The sequence below is a fragment of the Nycticebus coucang genome, chromosome 3 (assembly GCF_027406575.1).
Source record: "Nycticebus coucang isolate mNycCou1 chromosome 3, mNycCou1.pri, whole genome shotgun sequence".
Taxonomy (NCBI): domain Eukaryota; kingdom Metazoa; phylum Chordata; class Mammalia; order Primates; family Lorisidae; genus Nycticebus; species Nycticebus coucang.
Genome location: NC_069782.1, coordinates 128,287,077 through 128,312,192, shown reverse-complemented (window position 1 = coordinate 128,312,192; position 25,116 = coordinate 128,287,077). Strand labels below are relative to the sequence as shown.

The 25,116-nt window shown below is 38.3% G+C and overlaps 1 protein-coding gene and 1 non-coding gene across 2 annotated transcripts in view; one reads left to right on the top strand and one right to left on the bottom strand.

Moving 5' to 3' along the window:
- HPSE2 (heparanase 2 (inactive)) overlaps positions 1 to 25,116 on the top strand; it is an 841,015-nt gene that overhangs the window by 116,017 nt on the left and 699,882 nt on the right. The gene's annotated exons all lie outside the window — the stretch shown is intronic.
- LOC128582708 (U6 spliceosomal RNA) lies at positions 22,770 to 22,876 on the bottom strand. The gene has a single exon (XR_008379155.1). It is a non-coding gene; the product is annotated as a U6 spliceosomal RNA (small nuclear RNA).

Below are 25,116 nucleotides of genomic sequence, written 5' to 3'. Positions count from 1 at the left end.
AAAAGTTTCTGAGTGATTTTACTTTGGTGGTGGAGGATTGTGTTGTTCATTATGGAGGATAGGTCTGAGAATATCCTGAAGAGCTGGTTTAGTTATGGCAAATTTCTTCAACATGTGAATGTTATTAAAGTATTTAATTTCTCCATCATAGATGAAACTCAGTTTAGCTGGGTACAGGATCCTGGGTTTAAAGTTATTTTGTTTTAAGGAGATTAAAGGTCGATGACCACCCTCTTCTAGCTTGAAAGGTTTCAGCAGAGAGATCTGCAGTTATTCTAATGTTCTTCCCTTTGTATGTAATGGTTTTCTTCTGTCTTACAGCTTTCAGAATTTTCTCCTTCATATTAACTGAAGCAAAATTAATTATAATGTGTCTATGAGAATTTTTATTTGGGTTGAGTTGTGCAGGTGTTCTACAAACTGTCTGCTATCTGAATTTCAGAATTTCTGGGCATGTCTGGAAAATTCTCTTTAATATTTCATGAAGCAAAGCATCTGCATCTTTCGCAGCAAGCTCATCACTTTCAGGTATTCCTATAAGGTGAATTTTAGACCTCTTCGAATTATCCCAGAGCTCTCTGAGAGAATCATCCATTTTTGTTCCTCTTTGAGTGTTTGGGAGCATTCAAAAGCTTTGTCTTCAATATCAGAGATCCTTTCTTCTACCTGCTTTATTCTGTTACTGAGGGATTCTACTGTATTTTTTGGATTTTTGAGGGCTGCAAATTCTTATTTTAGCGTGTCAAAATCTTTGGTCATTTTGTCTTTAAATTCCTTGAATTCTTGAGACATCTTTTGAATTTCTGCTTTAAATTCTAATTTCATCATTTCCTCCATGTTATTGGTCTTATTTGCTATCCAAATTCTGAACTCGATTTCTGACATCTCAGCCATTTGTTTGTGAATTGGATCGTGTGCAATGTCTGCTTTATTGTTTCTTGCGGAAGTTGATCTGCTCTGATTGTTCATGTTGCCAGAGTTTTTCCACTGATTCCGCCTCATAATTGTTTTTCACTGTTGGCTAGGTGGTCTGGTAAGGTGAGATTGGATTGGGGTTTCCTGGAGTTGTGGTTAACCAGCCCTTTGTTAAGGATCTGGGACTGATGACTGCAACATTTTCTCCTTTAGTTTTACCAAGGACCTGTACAGTATTACAGTCTGAGGCTGGGGAAACCTGCTTGATGTGGTGGGGTTAGGTGGCTTAGTCTTGTATTCAACTGGTTCTTGTCCGATCTTGGTCGATCAGTGACTCTGGTGAAATCTTAGCTGTGAAGAAATGCAAGCAATTAAGAAACCCCACCTCCCCTAACAACAACCAGAATGGGAAAATCAACCCTTCTTGTTACTGCGCAACCAGAGTATCATGTGAGAGGGTCCTTGGGTGATTGTCCCAAGTTATGGGTTCAGAACCAATTGACCTAGTCAGTACGAACTCTCAGGTGGGAGTTCCAGTAGCTAGATAGCAGAGGTGTACTGGCTGCTCAGATTTGGCTCTCTCCGGTGCTCTACAGAGTCAGAAAGGCCCACCAGGTAGCACAGTAGGACCAGGGGGCTGAGTGTCTTTCTCCACTTTGTTCCTTTTTCATGCCCAATTACTGGTATCCCTGCAGGGCTGCAGTCCTGCTCCCTCCAGTAATGCAAAGTGTCAGGGCTTAGGGCCTGTCAGAGTCAAAGGAAGGTTAATGCCCCTGAGGTCCGGCCACTGCCTTCAGCTACCAGCCAGCTGGGGGAGCTGAGGCCTGCCTGCCTCGGGTGTTCAATAGCCACTGGCAAGTGTTCCACTTGGGCGCAGTCTAATCCTGGGGGTACCAGGCCAGCAAATGCTTATCTCTCTCAGCCACCATGCCGTTGCCCCTGGTGATCTGCAGCACCTGTATCCCTATAGAGTGGGGTTCTGGTTCACTCTGGTAGTACACAGCATTGGTGGGGTGGGGGTTGTGTTTCTCCAAGATTAAACCCTGGCATAATCACTCTCTTGTTGCTGGATCTTTGTGGGAAGTGCCCCTGCACAGCTTCTCTGCTACTGTCAAAGCCAGAGAATTCTGGCTGTAGGAGCAGCTCCAGGAACGTGCTGCACACGGATGTGACAGCAGGGGTACGCTGCACGTGATTCTGGCAGTGTCCAGCGCCCAGTGACTTCAGCAAGGAGAACACTACTCCACTGGTGATTCTGGTTGGGTGGGGGCTTGACATGGAGGCAGGGCAGGTCTCTGGCTGGGCGGGGTCTGGCGCATGGCTTCAGTAGGTCTCTGGTGGGGTGCAGTGCGGCGTCCGGCCTCAGTGGGTGTCTGGAGGGGTGCGGCACTGCGTGCGGATCGGGACCCCCGGCGCAGTTTGGAGAAAGGGTGGGCTGAGGAGAGTGCGGACACAGGGCTCCAGGTGAGTCTGGGTGGAGGGCTGGGCACTCACTTAGGCAGCTTGGGAGGGAGAGGCACTGCTCATGAGCCTACTCCCTCAGTCTCTGCAGGGATTAGGGATCTGGTTTATCCTGTGAAGGGGGAAGGGTGGACTGGAAGTTCAGAATGGCAGGGATAATATTAGTTCAGTTTTTTCTGCCTGGTAAGAGATTGTTCAGAGTCACCTCAGGGTCCCTCTGGAGGAAGTAGTCTCCACTTCCTACTGCTCACACCCGTGTTTTGAGACAAGAGATTCTCAGTTCACTGCTTGCCTGTAGAAAACCCACAGGAGCAAACGAGGAGTGAAAGGAAAAGGAAAAAAGAACCCACAGCTTTCTTGGGTGGGGGGGAGGGTCTGGCACTTTTCCTTTTGGTTGAGTTTTGTACCTGAAGATTGTTGTCTTGGAGTCACATCTTGACTCAGCAGGGGTGACCTGGAATTATCTCACTTCTCTCTCAGCTGGGCTCCTTGTCTTCAGCTTAATTTGGGTATTTTCTGGACGTTATTCTTCTCTCTGGATAGGAGCTTCTGTCAGAGGCTGTTTCCAGTTGGCCATCTTGCCCCTCCCCCTCTGTATGTATTGTTTAATAGTCTATTTTGTGTTTCTTTTGTCTGTCTTCTCCTTCTGTGTTCACCCTTGCCAGGTGAGCTGTTTGAGGATTGTTTCTATCCTGTCCTTGGTGTTCCCAATCCAGAATCAGGTTTTACAGTGGTGTTAGGGAGCTCTTGCTGTGTGGTGATATTTTGGGGGTGCCCAGTCCCTGAGCCACATAACCTGCCTGCAGTCTGGTTGGCAGGGCTATGCATTTATCCTTATGTCCTGCATTTCCTTTCTCTCCATCTCCCTGCCAGTTCCTATCAACTGTTGCCTCTGGCATCAGGGCAGTAGTACTTTAAAAATTTTCTAATTAGTGACTGTGGCTCTGGTCCTTCATCTTTCACAGAATACTTTTTAAAATCTATATTATCTCTTAGTACAACTATTGGATGCCACTGCTGCAGTGATGAGGTTGGCAGGTTTGGAGCAAGGAGTACTTTATACATGGCAGTCAGGGAGTCCTCTCTTGGCTGAGACTTTCCAGCTGTGTAATCATTAGTATTATAAGCTTCAGCATCCCCCTCATTAATAAGTGGGCAGTAATATTTGCATTGCTTTTGTCTTGGGGTTATTTTGGGGAATCATCATCTTAGAGGGTGTCAAAGCTTCATACTCTTCAGAGAGAATTTCGGGTTGAGGAGCAACCCAGGAGTGGAGAATACAGTCTCCTTTTCAAGTGAGCCTAGCCAAAAAAAGAGTATATATTAAGCAGGAAAGCATACAGTAAACTAATGCTAATGAGCAAGCCTGTTTTCTTTTAAAATAGCTTTAAGATTATATTCTCTTAGGAGGAAAAAGCCCCAAACTAATATCCTTATGTCTTTGAGTCAGGCAATTCTTTTTATGATGTTTAAGACATGTTTGCTTATGATGCAAACTTATGTGCTAGCATATGATTTCTAGAGAACAAATTGATCTGCCTTCTTTAAAGAATTATTATTTATATTCCTATTGCTCTTCACATCACTAACTCCAGGACTATTTCCATGATCTTCCATATGAATAGATTCATAGAACTGATTGTCAGGTGAAGTCACACAACCAGTCTTGTATTTAATGGTGATGTTTACTATTTTGTTTCTTTCAATGTAATTGTATCTGTGATAACTTCACAATATTTTTTATGAACTTGCAATACCCAACCCAGTATATGGAAAAGTTTTCTTCATGTCATCTTTAATTTCCTTGTAGAGAGGAGAATGGAAGAGAAGAAAGAGGCTCACACTCATTTTGTAACTAGAACACATTCTGAAATGTTTGGTGGGTATTGAATGCTGCCACTTTGGTTCTTAAAAAGAACACTTCTCTTGAGAAGAAGAGACAGTAAAGAGACACCCCCATATAGCACAAAATTGTCCTGTTTAGCATTATTATTCCATTCTTGGAGTTGCCCAGTTCCAGCTGGGAAATAATCCATTCCACCCTGTGCCAGTTGGGAATAACTCTTTGTTTGCTGGGCTGAAGGTGTCATTTCAGCATTTAGTACTCTAGGGAAGAATCCCAAGAAATTTGTAAAAAGCTAACCAGATAAAAAATTTTCAGGGTGGTGCCTGTGGCTCGGTGAGTAGGATGCCGGCCCCATATACCGAGGATAGCAGGTTCAAACCCAGCCCCGGCCGAATTGCAACAAAAAAATAGCTGGGCGTTGTGGCGGGCGCCTGTAGTCCCAGCTGCTTGGGAGGCTGAGGCAGGAGAATTGCAGAACCCCAAGAGCTGGAGGTTGCTATGAGTCCTGTGACATCATGGCACTGTACCGAGGGCGGTAAAGTGAGACTCTGTCTCTACAAAAAAAAAAAAAATTTCAAATTAAACAAAATTTATAGCTGAAAGATTGTTAGGAGTCAAGTTTAACCCTGCCACATTATAGGTAAATAAACTAAAGCTACCTGTTCAAGGTCACACAGTTGCCTAGGTGAGACTAAAATCCAAAATTTGTTATCTTGAGTTCATTGTTTTTCTCACTACACTTTCTTTCCTGCATATGAAATAAAATTTTGCCCCATTGAAAAAGATACACAATTGAAGACAATTTGCATATGTACGCCAAAATTTTTACTGAGGGGTTTTTCTGTTGAATCTGCACAGAGGTGGATACTCACAAAATGGATCTGAGTGAATGTACTAACCTATAGGCATACTCATGACAAAACATGGAGGATAAGTGTTCTACTCTCATAGAAAGGGTAAAGTATTGTGGGAGCAAGAGTATCTCTGCTTCAAGGATAGAGGAGGGCTTCACCTCCTTACCAATGTCTTGAAGGAAGAATATGAATTGTAAAGTGCATGAGAGAAAATAATTTACTTTTATTGAAAATGCAACATACATTTAACGTTTTTTTGTTTCCTGAGACTTTCAAGTCCCCATAGTAAAAGCATCTGATTTAAGAAAACACTTCATGCTAAGAGGATTAAGTCTACAGTATAAATCCAAGAAGAATGTTTTAATTCTAAGGCTTTTATTTTTATTTTTGGTGGCTGGTGGTAGTTGCTAATATGATCTCTTTTTAGAGTAATGAGTAGATAATTGGTATGGATACAGAGTAAAATAGAAATATCCCTCTGTCATGTGCTTGTGTTTTTAATATAATTATGATTATTTATCTATGTGATGATATAAATTAGTCTTGAAATTTTACACAGAAGCTCAGCACCTGTGGCTCAGTGGCTGCAGCACCGGCCACATACACCAGGCTGGTGGGTTTGAATCCAGCCTGGGCCTGCCCAACAACAATGACAACTACAACCTAAAAATAGCTGGGTGTTGTGCTGGGCGCCTGGAGTCCCAGCTACTTGGGAGGCTGAGGCAAGAGAATCGCTTAAGACCAGGGGTTGGAGGTTGCTGTGAGGTGTGATGACACAGAACTTTCCTGAGGGCAACATAGTGAGACTCTGTCTAAAAAAAAAAAAGAAATTTTACATAGAAAAAAACTGGAAGAAACAGATTTCTGTCCTAAACATAAGGGGTGTACTGTATTACTAAGTAAACTGTGATTTTTTTCCCCCTAAATATTGTCTTTTCTTGGTCTTATTTCTTGTTGTCACAGGTCACTTTCGGTAGGCCCTCTCTTCTTATTTTATGCCTGTTAGTCTGAAATTACAAAATACCTGGTTAGTATTTTTCCGCTAATCTCTCAGAGTGCAATGAGTATTCATCAGGCTCTCAAATCCTCCAGCACAGGTCGTTTGAAACTGCCTGGTTACCTGTCTCTGTATTTCTTTGTGGTTTTTAGCTGTTTCCTGTTTAATAGCTCTGAGTGACATTATCATCCTTAAGTCTCCACTATCTCTGAAGGATCTTTTGAAGAGAAGGCACACACTGTCATTGTCTACTTCAGCTGTTTTTAATTCCTTCATGTAGAAAGGAATATAACTTATTTTTAAGAGTTAGATGGGGGATGGAGGCAAGATGGCTGACTGGAGCCAGCTTTCTATAGAGGCTCCCATCCAGAAGGAGAGTTAAAGGAAAGAAGTTTAGCAAGTAAGCTGATGGTTTGGAGCTGAGCCAACATAGAAAGTTGAAGAACGCACATCAACCCTGCTGAGGTCAGCTGTGGCCCCAAGGATACAAACAAAAGGTACAAAATCCATTGCCAAGTGGACAGGGGTCTGCGCCCCCATGAGAATGGCTCGCAGTATACTCCATACAAACAAGTAAGCAGAGTTCAAAAGTCCTCCCATTTTATCCCACGGGAGAGACCCTCTAAAAACGGAACCTACTTCCCCTACTAGGGTGCCATGGCACTCTACTGCCAGGCATAAAACTGTATATATTCTCTACCTAGAATCCTGAACTCCCAGCACTCCCCTCCACTCTCCCCACTGAGGTTTAGGAAGGCTGTCCCCCATGGAGTCCAGATTCTTGGGCATTTTCTCAAAAGGTGTGGAGAGGGCAAGGGCTGTTGCTGGTCCATGCTGATTCTGTGGCATGGGAGTAAGGAGAAGATGGTCAACTGAGAGGGAACCATACAGGAGCTGTGGTGCTCCATCCGAGGCACAGAGCAGCAGCCACAGCAATGGGAACAATAGGGCTAACATCACTGGGGATATTCTGGGGACACACTACCTGTCTCTCGGGGCAACCAGAGGAAGCTGGGCATCTTCTCCAGTGGCACCCACTGGTGGAACATATCTGGGATGGAAATGCAGGCCCCGTGAGTAAAGAGTATGCCTGAGGCAGTACTGGCCTGGGTGGACTGTGGAGACTAGAATACATGCTCAGAGACTGCAGACTCCCAGGGCAGGGCTGACCCAGAGGATGGCTTTACTGAGCCTAAGACTCAACCAGCCCTCAGGGGATCATAGCTGAGACAAAGGCGGGCAGGCAGAGGCTGGAACTGACAGGTGAGTGTGAACTCTAACTGTGCCTGCCCCAACAGAATATAGCTGAGACCAGGCAGCAGCACAGCCCTGGGGCTGAGTCACAGTTTCCGTGAACTCAAACAGCGTCTGAACTGAAGGGGAATATAGCGGGACAGAAACAAATTCTGCGAAGTTGTTCTGTTCTATCAGCAACATCAATCAGGGGTGAGGCTGGAACTGAGTAAACAGCCCCAGCCTCCATTAAGCACCTGAGGTTGTCAGGCCTCACCTCCTCCTGCCAGTTAGTGGCAGAGAGCAGCAGCCTGGCTGAGGAGACAGGAGACATAGATCTCCCTGTGACTCAGGCAGGTACAAACCCCTGGAGCATCTGCTCATTGAAAGGAACTGGGTCGCAGCCCTGCGGGGTTACCAGTGACTGGGTGTGACAGAGGTGCAAGGTAGGGAAGGAGGCATCAACCTTTCCAGACTAATTTATTTGCTGGGTGGGTCCTTCTGACCTCATGGAGCACCAGAGCAAGTCATACTTGAGCTGCCAGCAGACCGCTGCTATCTAGTTGCTGGAGACCTTTTGAACTCTTCCACCTGGGACCAGTGCTGACTGGGACAATTGATTTGGACCTCTTGAACTGGGCCAATCACCCGAGGACTATTCAGAGTGGTACCCTGGTGTGTGGTTGTGGGAAGGTTTGATTTTCCTTTTCCAATTGTTGCCTGTGGGGAGCAGGGTGACTTAATTGCTGTTATTGCTCCATAGCTGAGACTTCAGCCCAGAGTAACTGATTCACTAGGGTAGGACAGAGACAAGCTGAAAACAACATAGAGCTACCCCACCACGCCAAGCAGGTCCCCAGTTTCTCAGGTCGTAGCACTGTACGGGTCCTTGACAAAGCTCTAGGGGAAAAGGTACAGACACCAGTCTCAGCTTTTGGGCAAAGGGCTGGTTAATCACTACTCCTGGAGCCCCCAGCTAAACTTCTCCTTATCTGATCATCTAGCCAAACGGTGTAAAATAATCATGGGGCAGAATCAGCGGAAAAACTCCAGGAAAATGAATAACCTGAGTAGATAAACCCCCCCAAGAAATGATATGGTGGACACAACTGAAGATCCAATTCATAAACAGATGTCACAAATCTAATTCAGAATTTGGATAGCAAATAAGATTAATAGAATACAGGTAAAGTTGGAACTAGAAATTCAAGGAGCATTTCAAAAGTTGTCTCAAGAATTCAATGAATTCAATGACAAAATCACCAGAGATTTTGACACTTTGAGACAAGAATTTGAAGCCCTCAAAGATCTTAGAGATACAGTAGAATCCCTCAGAATGGAGGGATGCTAACAGAATGGAGCAAGCAGCAGAAAGGATTTCTGATATTGAAGACAAAGCTTTTGAACACTCCCAAACTCTCAAACAGGAATATAAATGGAGAGCAAAAATGGATCATTTTCTCAGAGAGCTCTTGAATAATTAGAAGAAAACTAATATTCACCTCATAGGAATCCCTGAAGGTGATGAAGTCGCTTCACGAGGCACAGAGGCTCTTTTTTATGAGATTATGAAGGAGAACTTTCCAGACATGCCATGAGATTCTGAAATGCAGATAGCAGATAGTTTCAGAACCCCAGCATGACTCAAGGTGAATAAGACATCCCCCAGGCACATCATAATTAACATCACTAAAGTTAATATGAGGGAGAAAATTCTGCAAGCAGCCAGATGGAAGAAAACCATAACCTACAAGGGGAAGAATATTAGAATGACTGCAAATCTCTCTGCTGAAACCTTTCAAGCTAGAAGAGGTTGGTCATCGACTTTAAATCTCCTGAAATAAAATAACTTTCAATCCAGGATCCTGTATCCAGCTACACTACTTTCATTTATGATGGAGAAATTAAATACTTTAATGACATTCACATGTTGAAGAAATTGCCATAACTAAATCAGTCTCCAGGATATTCTCAGATCTATTCTCCATAATGACCAGTGCAATCCTCCATCACAAAAGTGAACTCACTCAGAAACTTTTGATCAAATTCCAACTTCTACAGTAGCGAAAGGATTAAAAATGTTCACTGGAATTTCGAAAAACTCAATACTCAAAATTCTATCAGGCTTATCAATATTCTCAATTGATATGAATGGCTTAAATTGTTCTCTAAAGAGGCACAGATTGGCTGACTGGACACAAAAACTCAGGCAATATATCTTCTGCATACAAGAATCTAATATTACCTTAAGATGATATGTTACTCATATATCTATATATATCTATATTAAAAAATAGGTTACATAGATAGATTACTCATCTATCATATATCTATATTAAATGATGAATATAGACTCAGGGTGAAGGGATGGTCATCTATATTTCAGGCAAATGGAAATCAGAAAAAAGCAGGTGTTGCAATTTTATTCTCAGGTACAACAGGCTTTAAACCAACAAAAGTAAGAAAGGATAAGGATGGTCACTTCATATTTGTTAAGGGTAATACTCAATATGACGAGATTTCAATTATTAATATTTATGCACCCAACCAGAATGCACCTCAATTTATAAGAGAAACTCTAACAGACATGAGCAACTTGATTTCCTACAGTTCTATAGTAGTTGGAGATTTTAACACCCCTTTAGCAGTGCTGGATAGATCCTCCAAAAAGAAGCTAAGCAATGAAATTTTAGATTTAAACGTAACCATTCAATATCTGGATTTAACAGACATCTATAGAACATTTCATCCCAACAAAACTGAATACACATTCTTCTCATCAGCCCATGGAAAATACTCCAAAATCAACCACATGCTAGGCCACAAATCTAACCTCAACAAATTTTAAAAAAATAGAAATTATTCCTTGCATTTTTTCAGACCATCATGGACTAAAAGTTGAACTCAATAACAACAGGAATCTGCATACCCATACAAAAACATGGAAGCTAAACAACCTATGCTGAAGGATAGATGTGTTATAGACGAGATTAAGAAGGAAATCACCAAATTTTTGAAACAAAAAAACAATGAAGACATGAATTATCAGAACCTTTGGAATACTGCAAAGGCAGTCCTATGAGGAAAATTTATAGCACTGCAAGCCTTCATCAAGAAAACGGAAAGAGAGGAAGTTAGTAACTTAATGGGACATCTCAAGCACCTGGAGAAGGAAGAACATTCCAATCCCAAACCCAGCAGAAGAAAGGAAATAACCAAAATCAGAGCAGAATTAAATGCAATTGAAAATAAAAGAATTATACAACAGATCAATAAATCCAAAAGTTGGTTTTTTTGAAAAGATCAATAAAATAGATAAACCTTTGGCCAATGTAACTGGGAAAAAAAAGAGTAAAATCTCTAATTTCATCAATCAGAAATGGTAAAGATGAAATAACAACAGACCCCTCAGAAATTCAAAAAATTCTTAACCAATATTACAAGAAACTTTTCTCTCAGAAATATGAAAATCTGAAGGAAATCGACCAATACTTGGAAGCATGCCACCTACCAAAACTTAACCAGAACAAAGTGGAAATGTTGAACAGGCCTATATCAAGTTCTGAAATAGCATCAACTATACAAAATCTCCCTAGAAAGAAAAGCCAAGGACCAGATGGCTTTACGTCCGAATTTGACCAAACCCTTAAGAAGAACTAGTACCTATATTATTACTAAACCTCTTCCAAAATATAGAAAAAGAAGGAATACTACCCAACACATTCTACGAAGCAAACGTCACCTTGATTCCTAAATCAGGGAAAAACTCAACAAAAAAAGAAAACTATAGACCAATATCACTAATGAATATTGATGCAAAAATACTCAATAAGATCCTAACCCCCCCAAAAAAATCAGAATTAAATGAAATTGAAAACAAAAGAATTATACAACAGATCAATAAATCCAAAAGTTGGTTTTTTGAAAAGATCGATAAAATAGATAAACCTTTGGCCAAAAAAAAAAAAAAAAAAAATCCTAACAAACAGAATCCAACAACACATCAAAAAAGTTATACACCATGACCAAGTGAGATTCATCCCAGGGTCTCAAGGCTGGCTCAATATATGTAAATCTATAAATGTAATTCAGCACAGAAACAAACTAAAAAATAAAGACCATATGATTCTCTCAATTGATGCAGAAAAAGCTTTTGACAATATCCAGCATCTTTTCATGATCAGAATACTTAAGAAAATTGGTATAGTAGGGACATTTTTTAAACTGATAGAGGCCATTTACAGCAAACCCACAGCCAATATCATATTGAATGGAGTTAAATTGAAGTCATTTCCACTTAGATGAGAAACCAGGCAAGGTTGCCCATTGTCTCCATTGCTCTTTAACATTGTAATGGACGTTTTAGCCATTGTAATTAGGGAAGAAAAGGCGATCAAGGGTATCCACATAGGGTCAGAAGAGATCAAACTTTCACTCTTTGCAGATTATATGATTGTATATCTGGAAAACACCAGGGATTCTACTACGAAACTTGCAGAAGTGATCAAGGAATACAGGAATGTCTCAGACTACAAAATCAACACCCATCAATCTGTAGCCTTTATATATACCAACAATAACCAAGCCAAAAAAACAGTCAAGGACTCTATTCCTTTCACAGTAGTGCCAAAGAAGATGAAATATTTGGGAGTATACCTAACAAAGGACGTGAAAGATCTGTATAAAGAGAACTATGAAACTTTAAGAAAAGAAATAGCTGACAATGTTAACAAATGAAAAAATATACCATGATCATGGCTGGGAAGAATCAACATTGTTAAAAAAAATCTATACTACCGAAAGCAATATATAATTTTAATGCAATTCCTATGAAAGATCCATTTTCATATTTTGAAGATCTTGAAAAAATACTTCATTTTATATGGAATCAGAAAAAACCTTGAATAGCCAAAACATTACTCAGAAATAAAAATAAAGCAGGAGGAATCACGCTACCAGACCTGAGACTGTACTATAAAGCGATAGTGATCAAAACAGCATGGTACTGGCACAAAAACAGAGAAATGTATGTCTGGAACAGAATAGAGAACCAAGAGATGAATCCAGCTATTTACCGTTATTTGATCCTTGACAAGCCAATTAAAAACATTCAGTGGGGAAAAGATTCCCCATTTAACAAATGGTACTGGGTGAACTGGCTGGGGACCTGTAAAAGACTGTAACTGGATGCACACCTTTCACCATTAACTAAGGTAGACTCTCACTGGATAAAAGATTTAAACTTAAGACATGAAAGTATAAAAATAATTGAAGAAAGTGCAGGGAAAACTCTTGAAGGAATTGGCCTGGGTGAAAATTTTATGAGGAGGACTCCCCAGGCAATTGAAGCAGTATCAAAAATACATTACTGGGACCTGATCAAACTAAAAAGCTTCTGCACAGCCATGAACATAGTAAGCAAAGCAAGCAGACAGTCGTCAGAATGGGAGAAAATATTTGCAGGTTATACCTCCAATAAAGGTTTTATAACCAGAATCCACAGAGAAGTCAAACGTATTAGCAAGAAAAGAACAAGTGATACCATCTCAGGGTAGGCAAAGGACTTGAGAAACTTCTCTAAAGATGACAGACACACGATCTACAGACACATGAAAAAAAGCTCATCATCCTTAATCATCAGAGAAATGCAAATCAAAAGTACTTTGAGATTATCACCTAACCCCAGTAAGAGTAGCTACATAACAAAATCCTGAAACCAGAGATGTTGACGTGGATGTGGAGAAAAGGGCACACTTCTACACTGCTGGTGGGAATGCACACTAATACGTTCCTTTTGGAAGGATGTTTGGAGAATACTTAGAGATCTAAAAATAGACCTGCCATTCAATCCCATAATTCCTTTACTAGGTTTATACCCAGAAGACCAAAAGTCACAATATAACAAAGACATCTGTACCAGAATGTTTATTGCAGCCCAATTCATAATTGCTAAGTCATGGAAGAAGCCCAAGTGCCCATCGACCCACGAATTGACTAGCAAATTGTGGTACATGTATACCGTGGAATATTATGCAGCCTTAAAGAAAGATGGAGACTTTACCTCTTTCATGTTTACATGGATGGAGCTGGAACATATTCTTCTTAGCAAAGTATCTCAGGAATGGAAGAAAATTATCTAATGTACTCAGCTTTACTATGAAGCTAATTTATAGCTTTCATATGAAGGCTATAACCCAACTATAGCATAAGAATATGGGGAATGGGTCAAAGGTGGGGAAGCAACGGGGGAGGTTAGGGTGGAAGGAGGGTAATGGGTGGGGCCACACCTATGGTGCATCTTAGAATGGGTACAGGTAAAACTTACTAAGTGCAGAATACAAATGTCTACATACAATAACTAAGAAAATGCCATGAAGGCTATGTTGAACAGTTTGACGAGAATATTTGAGATTGTATATGAAACCAGCACATTGTACCCCTTGTTTGCACTCATGTACACAGCTATGATTCAATAATAATTTAAAAAAAATGTTTAGTGGGGAAAAGATTCCCTATTTAACAAATGGTGCTGTGGGAACTGGCTTGTGACCTGTAGAAGACTGATACTGGACCCACACCTTTCACCATTAACTAAGATAGATTCTCACTGGATTGAAGATTTAAACTTAAGACATGAAGCTATAAAAATTCTAGAAGAAAGGGCAAGGAAAACTGGTTTAATTACCAGAATCCACCAAGAACTCAAATGTATTAGCAAGAAAAGAATAAGTAATCCCATCTCAGGGTGGGCAAGGGACTTGAAGAGAAGCTTCTCTGAAGAAGACAGGTGCACAGCCTACAGATGTCTGAAAAAATCATCAGAGAAATGCAAATCAAAACTACTTTGAAATATCATCTAACTCCAGTAAGATTAACCCACATCACAAAATCCCCAAACCAGAGATGTTGGCGTGGATGTGGAGAAAAGGGAACACTTCTACACTTCTGGTGGGAATGCAAACTAATATGTTTCTTTTGGAAAGATGTTTGGAGAACACTTAGAGATCTAAGAATAGACCTACCATTCGATCCTACAATTCCTCTATTAGGTATATATCCAGAAGATCAAAAATCCAAAAATCACATTATAACAAAGATATTTGTGCCAGAATATTTATTGAAGCCCAATTCATAATTGCTAAGTCATGGAAGAGGTCCAAGTGCCCGTCGACCCACAAATGGAGTAATAAATGGTGGTATATGTACACCATGGAATATTATGCAGCCTTAAGGAAAGATGGAGACTTTACCTCTTTCATGTTTACATGGATGGAGCTGGAACATATTCTTCTTAGCAAAGTATCACAAGAATTGAAGAAGAAGTATCCAATGTACTCAGCTGTACTGTGAAACTAATTTATAGCTTTCGTGTGAAAGCTATAAGCCAATTATAGCCCAAGAATATAGGGAATGGGGAAAGGGTGGGGAGTGGAGGGGGTGGTTGGGTGGAGGGAGGGTCATTACTGGGACCATACCTATGTTGCATGTTACAAGGGTACATCTGGAACTTACTAAATATATAATATAAATGTCTCAACACAGTAATTAAGCAAATGCCATGAAGGCTATGTTAACCAGTTTGATGAAAATATTTCAAATTGTATATAAAACCAGCACATTGTACCCCATGATTGCATTAATGTACACAGCTTTGATTTAATAATAAAAAAGAGTTAGATGCATATTTTTATATCCTGTTTGAAAAAGCAAAATAGATTTAAGCTGTTAAAAAGGTCTCTTTATTGATAATCTTGGTTTGATACTCAGTGGAATATTAAAAACTGACTGGAATGCCCCCTTAGAATGATAAATCCCAGAGATACTTTGTGTTCACTTTTATTTCCCTTCCTGATTCCAAGAAAACTATGCTAAATGAGGTCTATGTTTAATATTCATCTATAAGTTAATGCAATTTCATTGAAATTCCAATAATATGGTGTTTTTATTTTGAGTAGCCATTTATAAATAATTTATTAACTGAAATGAAATGTATGTAAGGTACAATGCTATGTTCCATGGAGAAAAAGAAATTGAATACATGTTTTTGATGTCCAGGATGGCTCACATAAACAAAGTGTTAAATATTGATCTAAAAATAAATGCCAATCCAAGAATATTATTCAGAACTACAAAGTTAATAGGGAAATTTGAAATTAAATTGTTATAGTTTGTGCTTAGTATTGGTTGAATTAGAGAAGCGGTGGCTCTCTGGATAAATCACCATCTCATTTTACGAATTAGATGGGAAATATATAAATAAATTGCTAAGAAATGATAAAGTGCTATGAAAACCAATGGGAAACTTTTTTTAAAATTATAGTATCAAAGTAGAAACTGATTAATATTGAAAGGTAAGGTGAATCTTTCAAAACTAAGTGATCTATTTAAGGGGAAAAGATGCCTAGATTTTTATCAGATTAACATCAGAGAAAAGGATATGGGACATTTTTTAGAAAAATTTGGGAAAAGTTGTAAATTTTTAAAACTTAAAGGTCAGAAAGGTCAGCAGGATTAGAATGCTGACTTCTTGTCATTAAATCCCACATCAGTAGTAGGTCTTTAGAAAAAAAATCTTTTTAAGCCTCAACTTTCTTAGCTATAAAATGTGGATAATGGTAGTATCTACTTCATAAGGCTATTGTGAAGATTAAGTAATGTTTAGGGCTTAGCACAGTGCTTAACTTATAGTAATGTGTTAATTACCTGGCAAACCATATTATATGATCAAAGCTTAGAAAATAGAGTAGATGTTTAATATGTAATAATAATCTATATTTAATTTTAACATTTTTTATATTAAAACCAAAATTCATGAGAACTTGTACCAGTTTATGAGAACTCTGACACTTTAGTCAGCTTTTGTAGGTTTAAAAAATTGGTGAAATATTGTTGATAAAATATTGCTAACGCGATGTGTCACTTGTCCCTGAATCTTGTTAAAGTCTACATCAGGAAAATAATTATCTTAAGTAGAGGTAGACTATTTCAGGAAATTTTTTTATTTTTTATTTTTATTTTTAAAATTTATTTCAGATTAATATGAAGGTACATATGATGAGGTTACATTGTTTGCATTTCTTGGATAAAGTTAAAGTTATAGTTGAGTCCTTTACCCAGGGGGTGTGCTATATACCCTTACATTGTGAACATTAGATTAGAGCTTATTAAACCCTCTCCCTCCCATCCTTTTCTCTTGCCTTCTTCTGTTCTTCCCCCTCTTGAATTTAATTATGTTTAACTGTACAGTTGTGTATCTCTTGATTTTCTGTTGGTATTGAGTACATTAGATACTTCCTTTTACATTCTTGTAATATTTTACTAAGGAGAATGTTCTTCATCTCCGTCCAGGTTAATACAAATGCTGTAAAGTCTTCATCTTTTTTATGGCTGAATAGTATTCCATAATATACCTTTACCACAGTTGATTTTTGCATTTTTAATGACTCAGGTAAAAAGATAGATTTAAGAATAAATGAGGAACATAAGTCCACATCTAGTGTTTATTATACTGTCTTTTGGAAATTATATTAAGAAAGATTTAAGTTCTGGAAAATTTAGGAAGAATAAAAGGCGTTGGAATTGAAAGAAACCCTGTGTGCAAAATATAGAGCTGTCTGTCAGTATCCATGGGGATTTGGTTCCAGGACCTCCATGGATAACAAAATCTGAGGATGCTCAAGTTCCTTATGTCAAATGGCCTAGTGCTTGCATATAACCTGCATGCATTGTCCTGTAAATCATCTCTACATACTTAGAAAACCAAATATAATGTAAATGCTATGGAAAAAGTTGTGATACTATATTGGTTTTAAAATTTGTACTGTTTTATATTGCTATATTGTTAACTTTCATGTATTTATTTTCAACCCACAGTTCATTGAATCTATGGACTAGAACCCATGGAATCTGTAGATATGCAGGGCTGAATATATAGGCTATTTTAAAATGTGAAATGTTTCTAGTATATTGTGTCAGAATTCAGTGACAAAGGTCTAAGGTTGTATTAAATTTGGAAATGGACCTGTAAGAAAAACAGTATCAGTGGGAGTGATAGAACTGCAAACAGTAAGTTGCTGCAAGCCCGGCTGTGCCAGAGTCTTGACAACTTAATAAGGAGACAATAACTTTTCCTATCCACATTTTTTGAAAGCATAAAATCTGCTGTTTCAGTCCTCATTCTTCTAATTAGTAGCGTTTTCATTTTGGACGTGTCACTTGATTTTTGTGAACCCTTTTTCTTATCTGTAAAATGAAGATAATGACTTTTTAAAAAAATTCAGATTAATATATGGGTATATGCAAGCAGGCTACATTGTTTGCATTTGTTAGGTAAAGTGCAAGTTGCACTTGAGCCCTTCACCCAGAGGTATGATTTCTATCTAGCTCATAAGATTGTTTTATTATCTATCTATCTATCTATCTATATATATGAAATGTAGATAGAAATACTTTATAAATTACAAAACTCTACTTAATTGTGAGTCAGCATTACAATATAGGGATATTCCTGGATGTTAAGTATATTGTGTTCAAGGAAATCATTTACAACAATTATAATTGCAAAGTTCTTATCACTACTAAAAGAACTTTATGACAACCTTATATCATCAAATAAAATTTTATTTACCCTTTTTTGATTCAGTTACTAGAGATACTTAGATTGAAAAAAGAAAATGCTAGAATTTACTGCAAAAAGAGTGCTATAGAACGAATTGGAATGAATCAGTTATTTTTCCAGAATTTTGGAGAAACCTAAAAACACATAAAAACATGAAACTTTCTAATATTACGGAAATGACCAAATGTCTCTTAAAATGTAACAGAGGCTTTACTTTTTAGATTTGTAGGAACTTGAGAAATAGAAAAAGTTCTTTTTTTCTTTTTTTTTTGTAGAGACAGAGTCTCACTTTATGGCCCTCAGTAGAGTGCCATGGCGTCACACAGCTCACAGCAACCTCCAACTCCTGGGCTTAAGCGATTCTCCTGCCTGAGCCTCCCGAGTAGCTGGGACTGCAGGCTCCCGCCACAACGCCCGGCTATTTTTTTTTGTTGCAGTTCGGCGGGGCCAGGTTTGAACCCGCCACCTTCCGTACATGGGGCCGGCGCCTTACTGACTGAGCCACAGGTGCCGCCCGAAAAAGTTCTTTAATCAAAAGAAAGATGCCATTTTTGAAATTATGTTTTTCTATGTTATAGTGGATATAAAGGCAATGAACTAGTATTCAAGCGTATTAGGGGAGGGACACATATGCCCTGGCCTTGTGCTGGTCTTTGGATTTGCTCTGGTTGATAACTCATGAGCTGGATTTAGTGGACTTCATTCCTAGGCAATATATTGGCCTCTGCTCCTGAAGTCTTACACATGATGTAACTTGAGACTCAGTTTTGTCAAGACCTAGCCATCCATCCTTGCCCAGCATGGCTTTACCTTGGCGGCCACTGATGCATTTGTTTCACGTCTCTGCCATGCACTGCAGATAGCTCTGAGCCTACTGGCTGCCCCCTATAGTTTTGTCTTTGTATTTATTCCTCAGCATAAGAAGCCCCATGTCATGACTGCTGTAAGAGTAGTTACTGTTTCATTCTTTCCTAGGGGTATGTAGAACTTTTTGGGTTTACTCAGGAATGCTGCTGGTTTAAAAAAAAATTTTTTTTTCATGTAGGGAAAAAGGAAAAGAAAAAATTTTAGCCCAATTTCCACAATTTAGAGAAAATAGTTTAATGCCCCATAACACAGTTTGTCCCTAAATGCAAAAGTTTAATCAGTCAACCCAGAAGAGATAAACTGAGAGATGTATGAAGTATAGACAATATACAAGAATGCTTTAATAAAGTAGAAGGGAACAACTTAAGGACACTCTTTGTTTTAACTCTGAGAGCATTTAACAACTCTGGACCTCAGTTTTCTTGTCTCTAAAATAGGCAACAATTATTTACTCCAGAGATTGTTGTGAAGATTAAACAAGTAAAGCACTTAGAAGAGTGTCTCACATATGGTACTCAATAAATTTGAGTTACACTATTATTTTCATTGTTCATAAAACCTAGTAGAATGCCAGATTAAAAAAACCCAAATTTTAAAATTGTGTGCTATTGTGTAATTATTCAGTGGAATGTTATGCAGCTATTAAGTTCATGGGTTTATTTTTTATGGAAAGGAAAAATACTTGTGGCATAATGTTAAGAGAAAAACACTATATACAAACCATCTGTTGAATGATCTTAATTTTGTTTCAAAAAGGAATATATGAACTTTATAAAAATTTTGAAGAATATGTGTAAAAATTGTTTATATATGAGTGGTACATTATGGGTGATTTATGTTTTTTGTGTATGGACTTCACACATCTAATAAAAAAGTAGTTTCAGATTGCACCATAATAAATGACATGATATCACTTAATGTCATATGAGTATGCACCATGCAAGACACCATCGTGGAAGAAGAAAATGGCCTCACTGGACACTGAACCTGCTGGCACCTTGACCTTAGACTTATCAGCTTCCAGAACTGTGAGCCACAATAAATTTCTGTTTATAAATTATCCTGCCTGTGATATTCTGTGATAGCAACACAAAGTAGACCAAGACAATGCCTTTTTTATGATGTTTTGACTCTTAAACTTTGTAAATGTATAATTTATTCAAAATTTGGAAGAAAATTTAAAAGTCAGTATTATTAGTTTTTTTAAGGAAAATATTCTCAGGCAAAAACTTTAACAAGACACTTATGATTGATAGCTAGCTAATAGATCTGAGAGAGGAATTCTTGAGAGGTAAAAAGGGCAGTACTTTTCAAGAAATATCCGTTTTTGGGAAAAAAAGTGGTGGGCTAGTTTCTTTGACTAAATATTATACAATTTAAGATTCCCAGAAATGGGAGAGATTTCATGGGAACCACATAAGAAGTTAATTTATCTTTGGCGGCTCCTGTTGCTCAGTGGGTAGAGTGCCGGCCACCTACACCAAGGCTGGCAGGTTTGAACCTGAATCCATTCCTGGATTGGTGGGCATTTAAGTTGTTTCCACATTTTGGTGATTATAAAGTGAGCTGAGATAAACAGTCTAGTGCAAATGTCTTTATGATGAAAGGATTTTTTTTTTCTCCTGGGTAGATGCCTAGTAGTGGGATTGCAGGATTAAATGAGATGTCTAATTTGAGTTCTTTAAGGATTCTCCATACTTCCTTTCAAAAAGGTTTTATTATTTTTCAGTCCCACCAGCAGTTTACATCCACACCAGCATCTGCCACTTTGAGACTTTGTGATGTGGGCTATATTGGGATTAGGTGATATCTCAGGGTGCATTTATTTGCATTTCTCTGATGATCAGGGATGATTGAGTATTTTTTCAAATGTTTGTTAGCCATTTGTCTGTCTTTTTCAGAGAAGGTTCTGTTTATATCTCTTGCCCAGAGGTAGATGGGATTGTTTACTTTTTTTGTTGATTAATTTGAGTTCTCTATAGATTCTAGTTATCATCCCTTTGTCAGATTGATGCCCTGCAAATATTTTTTCCTGTTTTGAAGGTTGTCTTTTTGCTTTACTTGTTTAATTAGCTGTGCAGAAGCTTTTCAGCTTAAGTCCCATTTGTTAATTTTTTTGTTGTTGTTGTTATGGATGCTGAAGTCTTTGTCATAAAATCTTTCCCCAGTCCAACACCATAAGAGTTTTCTCCACACTTTCTTCTAAGATTTTCATTATTTCCTGTCTTAGATTTAACTTTCTTATTCATCTTGAGTCAATTTTTGTAAGGGGTAAAAGGTGTGGGCCCAGTTTCATTCTTTTACATGTGGTTATCCAGTTCTCCCAGCACCATTTATTGAATAGGGATTCTTTTCCCCACTGTATGCTTTTGTTTGGTTTATCAAAGATCAGATGGCAGGTAGAGACTGGTTTCATCTCTTGGTTTTATATCCAGTTCCATATGTCAATATCTCTATTTTTGTGCCAATACCATGCTGCTTTGATTACTGTGGACTTGTAATATAGCCTGAAGTCTGGTAGAGTGATGCCTCTGACTTTGTTTTTATTACTAAGAATAGCTTCAGCTATAGGGGATTTTTCTCTTGTTTCATACAAAATGAAGTACTATTGTTTCCAGTTCTTCAAAGTATGATGTTGGTATTTTAATGGGGAATGCATTGAACCTGTAGATTGCTTTGAGTAGAATAGACATTTTGACAATGTTGTTTCTTCTCAGCCAAGAACATGGTATGTTCTTCTATTTGTTAGTGTCTTCTGCAGTTTTTTTTCTTAGGGTTTCATAATTCTCTTTGAAAAGATCTTTCACTGGGGCGGTGCCTGTGGCTCAAGGAGTAGGGCGCCGGTCCCATATGCCGGAGGTGGCGAGTTCAAACCTAGCCCCGGCCAAAAACCAAAAAAAAAAAAAAAAGAAAAGATCTTTCACTTCTTTTGTTAGGTATAATCCTAAGTATTTCATTTTCTTTGAAGCTACAGTGAAGGGAATTGTGTCCTTGATTTGCTTCTCAACTCAGCTGTTATTGGCATACATGAAGGCTACTGATTTGTGGATATTGATTTTATACCCTGAGACATTACTGTATTTCCTGATGACTTTTAGGAGTTTTGTGGTTGAGTCTCTGGGGTTTTCTAAGTATAAGATCATATCATCAGCAAAAAAAGGAGAGAGTTTGATCTCCTTTGCCCACATTTGGATTCCCTTTATATCCTTCTCTTGCCTGAGAGAAGAACTTCCAGAATGATGTTGAATAATTGTGGCAATAGTGGACATCCTTCTCTAGTTGTGAATGGAAAAGCTTTCAGTTTTTTTTTTTTTATTGTTGGGGATTCATTGAGGGTACAATAAGCCAGTTACACTGATTGCAATTGTTAGGTAAAGTCCCTCTTGCAATCATGTCTTGCCCCATAAAGTGTGACACACACTAAGGCCCCACCCTTCTCCCTCCATCCCTCTTTCTGCTTCCCCCCCCCATAAACTTAATTGTCATTAATTGTCCTCATATCAAGATTGAGTACATAGGATTCATGCTTCTCCATTTTTGTGATGCTTTACTAAGAATAATGTCTTCCACTTCCATCCAGGTTAATACGAAGGATGTAAAGTCTCCATTTTTTTTAATAGCTGAATAGTATTCCATGGTATACATATACCACAGCTTGTTAATCCATTCCTGGGTTGGTGGGCATTTAGGCTGTTTCCACATTTTATTCCATTCAGTATGATGTTAGCTGTGGGTTTGTCATACATGGCTTCAATCAGGTTTAGAAATGTGTGACCTGTGCTTATTTTCTTAAGTACTCATGTTAGAAAGGGATGCTGTATTTTGTCAAATGCTTTTTATGTGTCTACTGAGAGGATCAGATAGTCTTTGTTTTTGCTTCTATTGATACGGTGTATTACATATATAGATTTGGTATGTTAAACCAACCTTGTATCCCTTGGATGAAGCCTACTTGATTGTGTTGTATAATTTTTTTTTTTAAATATGGAATGCTTCATGAATTTGCGTGTCATCCTTGCGCAGGGGCCATGCTAATCTTCTTTGTATCTTTCCAATTTTAGTATATGTGCTGCTGAAGCAAGCACGTTATATAATTTTTTTAATGAGTAGCTGCAATCTATTAGCTAAGATTTTGTTGAGTATTTTTTCATCAATATTCATTAGTGAAATTAGTCTGTAGTTACCCCTTTTTAGTTGGGTCCTTTCCTGGTTTTGGAATCAAGGTGATGTTTGCTTCATAGAACATGTTGGGGAAAGTTTCTTCCATCTCAATGTTTTGGAATAGGTTCTGCAGTATAGGTGTAAGCTCATCTTTGAAGGTGTGATAGAATTCTGATGTAAAGCTAACTGGTCCAGGGCTTCTTTTTGTTGGAAGCTTTTTTTATCATTTGTTTGATCTCAGTGCTTGATATTGGTCTGTTCAAGAGATCTATTTCTCCTGCTTAAGTCTAGGAAGATGGTGTGTTTCCAAGTATTGGTCCGTTTCTTCCACATTGTCAAATTTCCGAGCATAAAGTTTTTGGGAGTAGTCATAAATAATCTCTTGTATCTCTGTAGTATCGGTTGTTATTTCCCCCCTTTCAGTTCTGCTTGAGGATATTAAAGATTTTACTTTTCTATATCTGGTTAATCTGGCCAGTGGTTTATTGATTTTACTTATTTTTTCAAAGAATGAACTTTTTGTTTCATTAATTTTCTGAATGATATTTTTTTCAATTTCGTTTATTTCTGATTTAATTTTGATTATTTCTTTTCTTATGCTAGGTTTGGGATTGGATTGCTCTTTCTTTTCCATTTCTTTAATATGATTCATTAGGTTATTGATCTCTGTGTTCTCTGTCTCTTTTTCAGATGTAGGCATCTAATGCAATAAATTTCCCTCTTAGGGTTGTTTTTGCAGTGTCCTACAGGTTTTGGTAGCTGTGTCTTCATTGTTGTTATGCTCAAGGAAGTTAATGATTTCCTTTTTTATCTCTTCCTTGACCCAACTGTCGTTGCATAAGATTGTTTAATTTCCATGCCTCTGTGTGGGGATTACAATTTTTCTTGGTGTTGAGTTCCACCTTTATTGCCTTGTGGTATAATCAGATACAAGTTATAATTTCAATTCTTTTGATTTTGTGGAAGTATGATTTGTGCCCTAGAATATTATCTATTTTGAAGAATATTCTTTAGGCTGATGAGAAGAACATATATTTTTTAGCTTTGGGATGATGCAGTGTTCTGTATATGTCTATCAAGCACACTTGTTCTGGGATCATATTTAAGTCCCTTGTATCTGTGTTCAGTTTCTGTTTAGAGGATCTGTTTAGCTCTATAAGAGGAATGTTGAAGTCCCCTGCTATTATAGTATTATGGGATATCATATTGCTCAGACTAATTAAGGCCTGTTTCATAAATCATGTAAGTTGGGTGCACAAATATTTAGAATTGAAATGTTCTCTTGATACATTGTTCCCTTGACCAGTATGAAGTGACCATCTTTGTCTTCCTTAATTTAGTTGCTTTAAATCCACTGGTATCTGAAAATAAGATTCCTCCTTTCTTCTGTTTTCCATTTACCTGACATATCGTTTTCTAACCTTTTATCCTGAGTCTTGTTTTGTTTTTCAAGGTTAGGTATATTTCCTGGAGACAACATATGGATGGCTTATGTTTTTTATCCAGTGAGCCAGCCTGTGCCTCTTCAGTGGGGAAGTCAAGGCATTAACATTTATTGAGATAATTAATAAGTATGGTGGAGTTCTATTCATCTTATTTTAAGACAGTCCATTACTTAGTTTTATCTTTTGTGTCATCATGGAAGATAGATTTTGTCCTTTAGTTTCTGGGCATTTAGTTTGCTGGTGGTCCATTGTTATGGTCAGTGTGGAGAACAGGTCTAAGTGTTTTCTGTAGAGCTGGTTTTGTTGTGGTAAACCTCCTCAATGTTTGCATATGAGTAGATGATTTGATTTCTCCCTCAATTTTAAAGCTTGGCTTTGTGGGATATAGAATTCTGGGCTGAAAATTGTTTTGTGTAAGTAGATTAAAAGTAGATGACTGTTCTCTTCTGGCTTGAAAAGTTTCATTCGAGAGGTCTGTGGTCACCCTGATGGATTTGCCTCTGTAGGTCAATTGATGTTTACTCCTGGCTGCTTCCAGAATATTCTCTTGCATTTTGACTTTGACAGGTTTATGACCATGTGTCTTGGAGAAGCTCTATTTGAGTTGAGATGACCTGGTGTCCAATATCCCTCTGAAAGGAGTATGTCAGAATCTTTGATGGTATTCGGGAAATTTTCATTTGTGATATCCTCTAGTAGGGATTCTATTCCTCTGGGCT